The sequence below is a fragment of the Parasteatoda tepidariorum genome, chromosome 9 (genome assembly GCF_982258835.1).
Source record: "Parasteatoda tepidariorum strain Cologne lab strain chromosome 9, Ptep-v5.0, whole genome shotgun sequence".
NCBI classification, from domain to species: domain Eukaryota; kingdom Metazoa; phylum Arthropoda; class Arachnida; order Araneae; family Theridiidae; genus Parasteatoda; species Parasteatoda tepidariorum.
In genome coordinates, this window is record NC_141763.1 from 78,394,242 (window position 1) to 78,407,530 (window position 13,289).

A 13,289-nucleotide genomic window follows, 5' to 3' on the forward strand; every position below is an offset into this window, starting at 1 on the left:
ACACAAAGTGATGCATATAACTTATTCAAAAGTTTTGCTTAGAATAAGAACACTTAATGAGGTCTCCACCATCACCATATTGGATTTTAGGTACAGTTTGTCTAAAGTAAGAACTCCCCAAGCCATTCGTCTGGATCCGTGGCGGTGACTGTGATAACGAGGTATAACTATTTCAAGTAGGGGTGTTAGGTCGGAGAAAAAAAGAAAATCCATTTAAATGAAGTTAAGTCCAAATTTCGCACTTCAAAATTTTAGAGTGTTTTTTTAGGATTAGCCTCTATTTTCATTCAACTCAGTTTTTTTCATATCCGTCGTTGAACAGTCGACCTAATTTTGGGTTTATGACTACTAATGTTCAACTCCTTAGCCTTGTAATTTTGAACCCAATCCAGAAGACAAAGGAACTCCTGGATCGAGTTTTGGAGAGTTTTGCCTTCGTGGAGAACTTTTTGATGGAGCTAACCCGCATTTAGGTTACACGAGATTTGAGACCACGAGAACCTCCCACGGATAGCCTGACGGCAAGGGGACTTTAACTCATGATCCGTCTACCACTCAGGATATTTTATGTCAACACTGTGGTTGGTGTGAGCCGGGTGCGGAATTCGTATAGACCAGCTGTCACTGGGATTCGAACCCGGTTCCATTGTGAAGTGAACATTATATACTCGGAGCCACTCAGCTCAACTGGTGTTTTTCGTATTTTCTCTGTTTATTTTAAGCGAAAAATCATTTTTAGATATCTTAGGGGCCTCCTTAGCCGAGTGGTTTCGACCATCAAACGCTCTGTAGCGTGAAGGTATGTGATTTGAATTCTGCCTTGACTCTGGATAATGTGCGTGCTATCTTTCTCTGAATTGAGCTTTCTCTCCTTCTATTTGGCAATAAAAAATTTCAAAATAAACATGTGGTCTAAAACTAGGTAAGGATATCATATATTATTGTCTCGTATTGTCTAGCGTTATGGCAATTTTACAGGTTTATAAATATTTTGATACAGCGAATGAATAAAGGAAGAAAAGGAAGTGAGAAGGGGAAGAAATAAATCAGTTTCTTAAGCAAATAAAGAAAAATTATAAAAATCTATTTTTTTTATGTGGAAGTCTACAACTATAATTTTTATAAATTTCTTACTAAGAGTACTGGTGCGGTCAAATATCTCGGGAAATTCTCACCGGAAAAAAAAAAAAAAAAAAAAAAAAAAGACTTAAAATGCCCATGCGAAATATTTTCAAAAGATGCATTTAATAAAAATAAGCTCAACATCCCGTCTCCCCTCTGGGTTTTGAGTGGGAGCAAACCAAAATCTTAAGTAAGAAGCTCCACTGATTTGTCTTTTTTTAGAAGAAAATATTCCAATTTGACATCAAACTTGAAAAAAGAAATTTGCATATCGACACACAGATGCTGTTATTGTAATCGCAAAATGAAAGTGGGATACACAATTTAAAAATGACGATGGCTCGAGAAATGCGTGTTATATAGAAAATATAAAAATAGACGAGTTTGATGTTTTGAAAAATTTATCTTAGGACTCTAAACTTGATATGTACCAGCCTCCTGAACTTGGCATTACACCTGGAAATCGCTCTGGAGTCATTTTTCTATAAAAGTTATTGTTATTTTTCGATCTGGCAGTAATATCTCTAGATAGCTCCATTTTACGCAATTTGTTCAACCTCTTTTTCATCTGCGCACCAAAAAGCAATAAACTTTAGGTCAAATTGGATTTGTTTCCCCCATCCTTGGAAAATCCGTATCTGCAAACAAAAAGGGAGGGGCCTGTTTAATCATAAGAATGTTTAATCATTTCAAACCTTGGAGGTCAGTGCATCAATCTGTGCATGCAGTGCAATTTGTGTACCATAAGACAATAACCTTAAGGTCAAATAGGGTTTCTTTTTCCCCCGGAAAATCCAAAGCCGTTTTAAAAAAGGAAAGTTCCTATTCAATCATAAAAATGTTTAATCATTTCAAACTTAGAAGACCTGTTTATACACTTGTGTACCAAAAAATAATAACCTAAAGATCAAATTGATTTTTCTTTTTTTTCTCATGGAGAATTCAAATCTGCTATTAAAAAGGGAGGTTTTAATTTAATAACTTTGAAGGGGATAGCCTGGCTAGCAGGGCGCAGGACTCACGCTCGTTAGAACTGGAGGTCAAATCCAGCCGGCCGAAGACTCCCCGCGTCGTAAATGGTGACTGGTGCACGTTAAATGTATATGGTTACAATGTAATCCACGTTCCCATAACAAATTATACCCATAACAAGTAATTACCAGGTTACTTAACAGAGTAGACGTAAGTATAATAGCCCTTTTAAATACTTAACAGAGTAAACAAATGTATAATGCATAAGTTCTTTTAAATACAGTACAGAACCCGTTATCCACAAATCAGGAAACCGGAAAACCAAATAACCGGAACGAAATTCGATAAATTTTCCCGCCATTTTTTAAAAAAATGTTTTTTTCCTCATAAGATCTTAGGATTTTTCTTTCTTTTTTGAAAGTGCTTACCTTACCATCATTTTGGAAATAATCACTAGTGTATTCCTTCATCGTTTTTTCTTCTTTTTAAGATTATTTCAAAATATTTTTTTTTGTTTGGTTTAACAAGAAAAAAGCAGCATTTTATAGCGATTCAGAAAACCGGAAAAATCAGTTATCCGGAATAGCGATGGTCCCGATCGTTCCGGATAATCGGTTCCTTACTACTTAACAGAGTAAACAGACGTAACACGCATGAGCGTGACACCTATTACTCTTACGTGTTGAACGATAAGTAAATTCAAAGATTATATTTTAAAATATATGTATCAAAAAAAGAACGTACAATTAAACATCATTTTAATGTTGATAATTTTTTATCATAAATTCGGAGAAATAATAAAATTCGGAGAAAAGAATAAGAATAAAACATTTTGTACAACTTACTTGTCATGCCACAATAAGCTTTACATATTTCCTGGCTTTTAAAATTTCTTTAATTTCTTAAACTTATTTTTTTAATCATTCTTCATCTAGTTTTTATTAGATTAAACCAATTATTTATTTTTTATTACATTTTATTAAAACGAATATAAAATATTTTATTATTTTCTTAACACTCAATGTAACGGCTAACTTTGACTATACTATGAGTAACAATACTAATGTTACTCATTAATTCACTGTCTCGACTATATCAGAAGCAAAAATCTATTTATAATTCTTTATTCTTCATTTCTTACAACAAAAATGTTTCAGTTACAGGGTTATACTAATTCTCACTGTCTTTTTGGCGATTCGCTTTCGCCAAATTATTTTCAAATTTAATATTGATTATCGGGGGTTGGCTTATTTTTGCTATGTTATCTTTCGATAATTCGCCACCAATGTATCTCTTCCCATGCTCCTAACTGTCCGCTTTGAGCAATTCATTTACTTTTAATAATTTAGAATTATTGGCGATTTGGACTGGGGTCCAACTGTTGATTAGATATCTCGACATAATATTCTCGATGTGAAAAGTATAATTTTCTTGATCCCTTTAAGATACTTCTTTTCTTTATTTTAATAATATTTAAATGTGACCGTATTCTATTTAATATTTACTTAATAAATCAATTTTTTCTAAACGATTTTATTCATTTTTCTGGCATAAATTTCACTGCATCAGATCCAAATTGAAGTTTATCTGAAACGGCCAAAAATATGCATAATCCTTTGCTTACGGTGTGCCATGTTATACCACCACATATGATCCACATATTGTCCCCGCCGAAAGCAGAAGGTTAATGCTACAATGATGCTACCTCAACTAACCACTAATTCGGACTAACTTCCCTATCATAATATGATATCATTTTCGAACGTTTCGTGACTTTAATTTTTATTAAAAAGGAATAAGGAAAGAAAAAAAAATCGTTTTAGTATTATTCTTGTATTATTTTTTTGTTGTTGTTGTTGATGTGTGGTATTAGTAAACATTCTTCTTTTTTTTTGTCTATATATGTATTGAATAATTTTTTAACATCTTTATTTGATTTACATAAACGCATATGAAACGTTTTGAATTGGAAGGGCAATAATTAAAAACAAAAATATACCATAAACCTCTTAAATATTTTAATCCATACTATTCTTGAATTTGTCAAATTTAACGAATCATTATGAGGAAGTAAATTTCTAACAAACAAAAATGCATATGGAACAAGGATTTGACCCAGTTTAATATATCTCAACAGCAAGTTGAAACTGAAACCCAAAACTACCCTCCAACTGCATCAGAGACTGAACATTCTCTTTCTCAGAAATCGTCTCAAGAAAGTACGGAGTTGCTAAATGAAAATAATCAAAATTCTCCGGCTCTAAGACGCTCTGAAAGAATAAAAAATAAATTGTCCGCGAACGCGAGCTTAGCCTTGAAAGGATCATCTGTTCCTTAAAATTATAACCATGCGATAAATAACAATAAATATTCGGGGTGGAAAATCTTAATGGAAAATAAACTTCTTCCGATGAAGAAGCATAAAGTTTTCGAATTAATTGATAGGCCTAATAATGAAAAAATAATAAAAAGTAATTTAATAAAAAATGTCGATATCATAAAGTTCACAAACCTCGACTGTTTGCAGATGGGTTCAATTAAATAAAAAATTTTGATTATTCTGAATCATAATCACCTGTGGTAAATATTGAATCATTCAGGCTATTAATTGCGTCAGCAACAAAATTGTACTTATTTGTAAATTTTTTTTATATTAAAACTGCATGTGTATATGGTGATATTGATGAAACTAAATATCTAGAAGTACCTCCAGCTTTTTGTAGATAAGTATGGTTAGCAAAAATAAGAGTATTTATGGTCTACCTCAAAAAATTGATGTAAAGAAAATTGGCATATGAAGTAAATATGGTAGAAATTGGCAAATGAAGTAAAAAAAATGAACTTAAAAAGATTAGCCTTACTCAATTTGCATCTGACAATTGCGTATTTACTGAAATTACTGATAAAAACTTTTTTCTCAATTTGTGTATATGTGGATGATTTGGAAATATTTTCTAATGATTCGAAATTATATAAGGATATCTTTTAAAAACTTAATCAAACATTTAAATTAACCCTTTAACGGGCCATTTATTTCTAGTAAAATTAAATTAAAGTATTTTTGAAATTGAAATTGTTATAAGAATAATAATTGATATAAGAAGGAAAAAAAACTAATTTTAAAAAAAAATGTCATTTTTTGGTGGTAAGTAAATTTAACACGACCTATTAGGAACTTATTGACTTTTATTTTTCTTTATTTAAAAAATAAATTTTATAAATGCTGATATGTTCAAAAGGAATTATATATTTTATAATTTTTAGACATTTTTTTAAATTTACAAATGGCTGCCAATTTTATTCAAACGTACTTCAAAAAAGCTGAAGTTATTAGCAAATGGAAACCTAAATTAAAAGTGGTAAAGAAGTTCACCATAGACTTTAAAAAGTATACTTACCACGGCTTTAGAAAGGGTTAAGAGAAACAACTAATGGTTCAAAATTTTTAGGTTATTAAGATTTCGCAAAAAAAGGTGGAATTGGTTTATGTCAAACTCATTACATTGAATCTTTAATGAAAAAAATATGATTTGAAAAAATGTAAGGAAACAAATAACCCCCAATAACTAAAGGTGAAAATAGATATTTTAATCTTACTGATGATTTAGAAAATCAGACTGATTATATGGAAATCGTCGGTGACCTTTTATATGTAGCAAATAGAACCCGACCAAATTATGTTTTTCTAAATAGTTATTTATTACAATTTAATAAACGACCCGAAAAAAGACATTATGTTTCGGGATAAAAAATTTAAATATTTGAACGGTTTAAAAGATAGGATCGTTTTTTATAGTAAAGAATTCGATTTCTTTTTCTTAAGCCCGCAGATGAGTTGCGGCAACACAGAAGGAGGAAAATATTTTCTGTAATTATAATAGGTATTAAATACATTATTTATATTTTATCTCCATTATATTTTTTCTTGACATTTTATTTCCCCCCCCCCAAAAAAAATTTTTTTTTTGATATTATACTCTTGATATAAAAAATTATTTTAGCGTGAAATATGTTTAGTTAATCAAGAAATTTTTTAAAATTATTTTTGTAGCAAAATTTGTTTTAGAAATATTGTGAAAGAATCAAAAAGCGATAAATAACATGGTGGGTTCCAAATTTCCATCTGGCCATCTGACGAAACGTGTTGAAAAGTATTTTTCAAATTGCGGCTAGCCCACACGATTTGGGTATTAAGAATCCAAATTCCTTGAAAATAAAATGTTTATTTGCTTATTTGAAAATATAAAAGTACATTTTTGTGTTTGATTTTATAACTTAAATGATTTCTCGGATTCACTAATTGTATCTTATACAGCCAGAATTTAGAACCGGAACTTAAAAATTTTTCAAAGTGTTACGATTTTTTATTTTCATTTTTTTTTTCCGCACTGAACATTAGACTGATAAGTTTTAAATGGGATTTATTTCATCCAAATGTAAGTCGTGCCATGCGCTTATCATATTTAGGAATTCTTTTTCTTTAAGTAAAAACAGAAAAGCATCACTCATCCTAATTTGAAAATTAAAATAAAAAAATTATAATCACCGTTTTGAAAATAGGATTTTGTCCAGTTTCAGTGAGTTAATTATCGCCTAATTTACGAAGAGAAAAATTTATCAAAAATTTTTTTTAAGAATTATTTACTCCCAATTATTAACCAAGTTTAAAAACCGTAAAAAAAAGTAAAAAAGTTTTTTTTTCTTTAAAATTTAAGCAAATTAAGTATGCCACGTGTTGTTAATCTCTTAAAGATTTCTGAGAAAAACAGTTAGTAATAGATGCTGAGTGGATGTTGTGACCTATTTGATAACAAGCTGACCTTTTGCCGTTCTAGCAAATTAATTTTTCTTTTTATTTAAGCATCAGATGACCCTTTAAACATTTAAAATGTAAGATCGCGTTATTGTTTATTATTCTTGCTAATCTCTTTATTTTATCTGTTAACTCTATCTTTTGAGTTGTTTATTCAAACTATCTTCATTTAAAATCATTCCGGACTCATTTTTGTTTCAGATCCGAATGTGGAGTACGGAACTATGTTTAATTTTCGAAGTATTCTCTTTATTTTCATCGTCGTCACTTTATTAGCCTCCTATGAATGTCGGAAAAAGAAAAAACCATGTGACCGTCCCAGTCGACATCGTAAATGCCCGAAACCACCACCATGCATTTGCAATAATGAAACAACCATAGATCCTACTATTACAACAATGTTGCCGACGACTTTGCCAGGTGATGAAACAACTGTTTTCGTCTTTCCTGAAGCGGACCAGTTTTCGAGGACTCATTCTAGTAGCGAAGAAAGTCATGAAAGTAGTGAAGAGAATGAAAGATGCAGACCTCGGGGACACCACCACCATCATGGACACCGCGATCAAGGAGGTAATCATAGTGAACATGAACATGGTAGTGGCCATGGTTCCGACCACATTCAGTCAGGTCACGATCACGGGGATACTCGTGGACAGGATCATGGTTATGCTCACGGTGAACATGGAAGTGGGCATAACTTCAACCCAATTGATACTGGTAGTGGTCATGGTCAAAATCATGGTCATGATCATGACCATGGACACAGTTTCAGCGAAAATGGCAGTGGGCATAGCCAGAGCAATAGAGAAAGACACGAGAACCATCATCATGACCACGATCATGGACGTAGTCGTAATGAAAATGACATTGATCACGGACATAGTGAGGAACATGAACATCACCATCATGATCACAATCATGGACATAATCATCATGAAAGTAACAGTGTTCATGGACATAACAATAGCGGGGGACATGAACACCACCATCACGATCACGGACATAATCACAATGAAAACGGCAGTGGGGACAGGCGAGATAATAGTGAGAGACATGATCACCATCATCATGATCATAGTCATGAAGAGCATGGCGAGCATGGTAGTGGACACGGACGATTTGATGATAATTCGCACGATCTTGATCATCATCACCACCACCACCACCATCATCATCATCGGCGTTGTAAGCCACCTCCACCTTGCATCTGTCCTGGTGATAATCAAGAACAAACAGTTGTATAGTCATAATGTTTATTTCACAGCGACAAAACCGCATAAAATATATTGAAACTAGGTTTTGATACAGATTTCTTTTAAATGCTAGTGCAGAATGTAAAATATAATTCAAATGAATCTATAGTTTACAGATAGATGATTGTTTTTGTCTTATGAATGTGTTTGAATTATATATTCCTATTTTATCTACATAAAATTAAATTTATATCCTCTTAAGTCTGCTCTTTATGGGAATAACCCTTTTCAAACAATTATGTATCCTGTTTTTGAATCTTATTAATCTATTTATAGTCAATGAAAGGCATTTTGATTTCATAAGCCACACTGGTTCTGGGTAACAGGAATTTCTTACAATGAATCAAATTCAACGAATTCTTGCCTCTTTTTATACCTAAAATATAAACAACTTTCGTGAAAGTGAGAAGTTTCATTAAAAGGTTCAAAATAATTGAAATAAATTACAATTTTCTCAATAAGCGTAAATGCACACCTAAGAAGCATTAAAAAAATTAAGTGATGTTAATATTATAGATAGTTTTTGTATTGATTTAATATATATTTATATTTTAAACATGTTTTGATTGACACTGCCGACATATGCAACTTTAGGATCTTTCTTTTTTTTTCTCACTGATGCAATAGTTATTTGTCTTAGTTTTGAGCTTACTTTTTATATTCAGTAGGTCTTGGTAAGAACTTTTTACTCGTTTAATATTTATTTAAGCGATTCTTTCACCCAAACTGATATTTCAGGTAAGAATTACTGCACTTTATAAAAGCAATATTTGCAACAGAAAAAAAATATATTCTAATCTCTTTCAAAAACACTTTAATTCCATTTACAAAATTATTTACGGCTAAAATTGCATATATATCATGCCATAACTAATATTTGTATTGTTATCTACGAGCATATTCCTTTTTTTTACGCAAGGATTATCATATCACGTGATATTTAGTAAAAATTCCAAACATTTCTAGTTTTACTATCGAAAATTTGAATGATATTTTAGTACACATGTACGCAGATTTACCTTAGACTTATATTCTGAAAAGTTTGAAATTGAGAAGCTAAAACTTGCAGAAGGCCATCTTGTCGAAGCTCATTCCGCGCATGTCAACTATTACCAAAAAAAAAAAAAAAAAAAAAAAAAAAAAAAAAAAAAGAAGCTAAATTATAATTTTGTGAAGGAATCTAAGTTAGAGTGAAAATGTTGACCACAGATTTTATGAGCATAATTGTATGACGAATTCTGTTTTAGCTTTGTTTCTTTTTTTAAAAAGAACCTCAATATCTCCTAACATTATTTTGCTACAATTTATTCTTTTTTTCCCCCTTTTTTTTTTAAAAAAAAAGCATTTAAAGTAATAAGTTCGTGATTTACTGCAAATTGCAAATTTTCAGGAGGATGTCTTTTCTTTGTTTTTTTCTTTCTCTTTAGGCTCTTTTCAAAACTCATATAAAGCTGATAGAAACCAGAAGAAAGCATATTCAATATATTTTTAAAGGTTGCAAGTTTTAAATGAAAAGCAAAAAAGAGCTCAAGTGGCTTTAAACGTCTTAAGGAAAAAGAAAGGAAAAGAAAAATTTTTATTTATATTTGAACGTACTAATTCTACAGGATTATTGTTTTGCTTTTATTTTTTAAAAAAAATCAACAACTTGTGATTTTGAAAACTGCAAAATTTTATTTGCTTAATCTTAATTATTATTATTATATTTATTAAAATAAATAATCTTTTTCCCTCATCAAATTATGATGATGCCTTCATAGTATAATATACAAACATAGCGGAACTGTGAAGAATTCCAGATGAAATTACAGTATAAATTTAAAACAAAACATACAACTGGCAAAACGAAACAGCGCTCAAAATATTTATCGGATCGGAAAATAAAACGTAGTTTTTTTTTATATTTAGTTCATAAAGTGTAAACAGCTTTTAATTAATTTGTTCATTCAGTTAGTTCATAAAGTGTAAACAGGTATTAATTAATTTGTTCATTCAGTTAGTTCATAAAGTGTAAACAGGTTTTAATAAATATGACAATATATTAAGTTTAGTACTGTGAAAATTACAGACGAAGAAAACTAAATTTTAAAAAAAAAGTTATAGAAACACATGAAATTTTTAATACCTGAAAACCAATATTAAATCAATGAAATGCATTATTTTTTTAAAATCTGCTGTAACAAACTTAGCAGATAAAATCGTAAAATAAAGAATAATTAACTAATGATTCTAATTTAAATTGGAAATATTTTAAATCACTAAAAAAGAAAAGAAAACGCGAAAGAGTGGAGAAAGTAGGATTTAATAACTTATTTCAAAGAAAAAAAATCAATACTAATCTGAAAAGTTCATATAATCTTATACTAATTAAAAGAAAAACAATTTTATGTTTTTGTATTTTTGAAAACAAAAATGGCATTACTATTATATATATATATATAAAGTGAGAGATAAAACAAGGAAAAAGATATAAAGTTTTTAAATGAAGAGAAAAAAATTATTTAAAAAATGTTTTTGAAGAATATTTACAAATTTAAAAAATTTTAAAATTAAAAAAAAAGGGAAATTTAAGTAAAATAAGGAAAAGATGTAAACTCATCATCAGCTTACACGTTTTTATATATATATATATATATATATATATATATATATATATATATATATATATATATATATATATATATATATATATATATATATATGTGTGTGTAGCAGAATAAAGACAAAATGAATAAGAAGAAGAGTGAGAAAAACGAAGAAAATTAAGAAAAATAATAAGTTTCATTTACTGCGTATAAACTGCAAGTATATAATACTAAAAAAAAATATATATTTTTTTTTACTTGCATTTTATTTTTTAGTTTTTTGCTTGATATGTTTCATTTCGTTTTTTTTTTTTTTTTTTTACTTAATCGTGCTCTACAATATTTTCATTTCAATTTTTTCGGGTGCTCCTCACACCATTGTATTGATATATTTTTCATTCGCTATATTACTGCAACATTGAAAAACGCTAACTTTTGCCAATATAATCGTGTGGGCTGATGGCGTGATTTTATCTTTTCATTATTTTGCTTTCCGGCTTTTTTAATATTTCTTTTTATAAATAAAAAGTTTTTTTAAAATATCTTTAAAAACATTTTATTTTATTACTTTTCCTCTTTCCATTAATTTTTTATCATAATATATATATATATAATATTCGATTGAGCGAAAATCTAGGAAAACCCATGCAGATTCCGATTCAGCGTCTCGCTGAAAAAACAATTGCAAAAACTGACCATTACTGACTTGCGGAATAAAAAAAAGGTTTATTTGAATAATTATTAGCACAGTTCTTTGAAGTAGCACCAGCTGACCTTATTGAGTCTACAACAATGCAGGTACGATTCCTGAATGCGATTGAAGATGCTTAGAAGTTGTACTTTTGATGTTTGCTGAAGACTATCTTATGCTATGACTATTCAAGACTGGCTTCCACTTTCAGCCCCCCTTAGATTGAAAAACCTGCTTAATTTTTCGCAATTTTTACTCTCTCAACGAGTTCGCGATTTCATATTCTATGGCAAATTTTCCATAGAACACGAGATAAAAGAAATCGTAATATCTTTTACTCCTGCTTTGAATGTTTCGGTTGACTATCGGACCAACCCGAATTTGTATTATAAAGGTACATATTTTGAAACTTATTATAAAAACTCACAAATAGAGATTTTTTTTTCTTTTTTTAAACAGTAAATTTTCTTGTAAATTCTTGGTTCCCACTGATTAAATTAATAATGAAACAATTTTGCTATCACTTTCTTTCTTCTGAAAATATAATATGAAATTTTTAAAATACCGTCGGAGCGAGAGTAAATAAATTAGTAGTAGAAGTACTTAATTTACATCACATTACAACATTACAATTTAATTTCTCTGCAGAGGGGGTGGCAAGACTGCTCTGGTTAGCATGACGACATGCGCGTAAGGATGAGCACTTTACGATAGAACAGATTAATAAGAACTGTGACCGCACGCTCTTTGTATCTTTACAAACTGATCTACCATATCGATGGACAAAGTGTCACCAGTGAAGCAATGCACTATGGGCACAAATATTTAGCACTGTTAGCGCATGCCTGAATTGCATAAGCGTGTGATCGCATATGCGAATCGCATGCGATTAAAATATTCTTGCTCTCTTCTGAAAATGCTCTCTTCTGAAAATGAGCTTTTTTTTTTTAAATTTCTAATTTTTTGGTATATGAATTCCAATGGTATTATTGAAATTTTTCTACAAAATATGATAAATACGCTTCGTTATATAAGACCCGATACGTTGATTGATGAAATATTTCGTCTTTATCATTTGCAACCTGTATAATTTAGTTTGCTTCGTAATGATAATCATCCTATAGACGATAGTGTTTCAAAACGTTTCAGCATTTTTTTAAAAAAAGGCAAACTTTTTAACATTTAAAAAATTATAAGCCTTTCACTAATAGGAGGTAAAACACCGAAGTCAAGCATCATAGGCTGCCGTCAGAAAGCAGGTGGGTGACCACTTTGATCAGCCTGCGTCGGGCCCGAGGATGTGCGGTATCGGTCCTCGTTTAACTGTTTTACCGTAAAGTTCGTGCGCAGGTCGTTGGGTTACCAAGACAGGGGAACCATCGCCTATGCAATGGATCTAAATTGTGATGGCCTGTCTTCGGATCATCCTCAGGGATGTTTCCCAGACCATCACCAATTGTCCATTGTGCAGCTCTAGTGTGATGTAAATAAAATACCTACCACAAATATTGTGTTGAGAATGATCCGAAGACATGCCATCACAATTTTGATCCTCAGCAGAGGGGATGGCGCCCCTGCGTCGGTAGCCAGATGACCAGAACGCGAAGTTGAACAGTTTACGATAGAACAGTTTAACGAGGACCAATACCCCACACCCTCGGTCCCTACGCAGACTGATCCAAGTGGTCACCCACCCTCACATTGACCGCAGCAGTGATGCGGGACTTCGGTGTGCTGGGAACCGTGTCTTAACTATCAGTCCACTGCGGAACCCCTACCACATATTAAAAGCAGTTTTTGGAAAGTTAGGTCAAAGCTAATTCTAAATTGCAGATGAGATCATAAGAAACAGT